This window comes from Frankliniella occidentalis, unplaced genomic scaffold, assembly GCF_000697945.3.
Source record: "Frankliniella occidentalis isolate FOCC.00 unplaced genomic scaffold, Focc_3.1 Scaffold410, whole genome shotgun sequence".
Classification (NCBI taxonomy): Eukaryota; Metazoa; Arthropoda; class Insecta; order Thysanoptera; family Thripidae; genus Frankliniella; species Frankliniella occidentalis.
The window spans coordinates 117,081-117,974 of NW_026267532.1; the positions used below are offsets into that span (position 1 = coordinate 117,081).

The 894-nt window shown below is 42.7% G+C and overlaps 2 long non-coding RNA genes across 3 annotated transcripts in view; both read right to left on the reverse strand.

The window, feature by feature from the left end:
• Positions 1-888, reverse strand: part of LOC113209741 (uncharacterized) — a 3,900-nt gene extending 3,012 nt beyond the window's left edge. For both annotated transcript variants that reach the window (XR_008012061.1, XR_008012060.1), the window contains exon 1: positions 585-888. This is a non-coding gene — a long non-coding RNA (uncharacterized LOC113209741). The remainder of the gene's footprint in view (positions 1-584) is intronic.
• Positions 111-537, reverse strand: LOC127751289 (uncharacterized). Its single transcript, XR_008012062.1, has 2 exons — positions 313-537; positions 111-242 (listed from the first exon to the last, which is right to left on the reverse strand). It is a non-coding gene; the product is annotated as an uncharacterized LOC127751289 (long non-coding RNA).
• Positions 889-894: the final 6 nt, after the last annotated feature.

Below are 894 nucleotides of genomic sequence, written 5' to 3' on the forward strand. Positions count from 1 at the left end.
TGACATTCCCCACTATCTAACATTCCAAACTGGTTGTGACAGCTCGTAACCAATCCCAGGTTGAGTAGTAGGTCAGTTTTGTTTAACAATCAGATTATCATAAAAATTAATTAAAAATGGAAATACATACATTTATTTACATTTATCAGGTACAATAAAAAGAGACACTTAATAGGCAGAAACTTCAATAACCGAAGTCACTCCATTTCGGACTCTTCACTTTCTGCACTCTCCTCAACAGTCTGCAACAGACAAAACACTTACTGAAGTTCTGACTGAGCCGTCAGCTGTTGTCATCCAAACAACTTCTACCGTCCGGTCCGGGTCCATTGAGAGGGTGTCCTCCGGCATGCCTGGGATGTACGATGGATGATCAGCCCCAGCACCTACGTTTCACCGAGGCAAGCGCCCGACGGCTACCCGGCCGCACGTCACGAGCGACGACCTGCCCTCTCCACCTGCGTCACCGTTTCTCTGAAAACCTTACCTCACTTTTTAAGAGCTGCGGGCTGCACGAGTGCTCGACTGCAGACGACAGCAAACGAATAACAAAGGTTTGAGGGAGAGATGGGGAGGGGGGGGACCTGTAAAATACAAGGGTTTAAGAGATATTTTATTTTAAAATATTACGAATTGCAGCGTTATAAACGAAAGACCCTTTTCATAAGAATGAATTGGGCTACAATTTGGCGTATGCACATACTGCCCACACCTTCGTGAACCCGGTCTTCTTGGCCTCGAAGGAGTGGAATATGTATGTTCTATGTTCAAATTATGAATCTGAATAAAATAAAATGTATACTTCAAGAACTGTTTTTACTTATAATTGAAATACCCTTCCTTTCACAATTCCACTCTAATCCAAGTATTACTGAATGCTACATGTAAATGAAA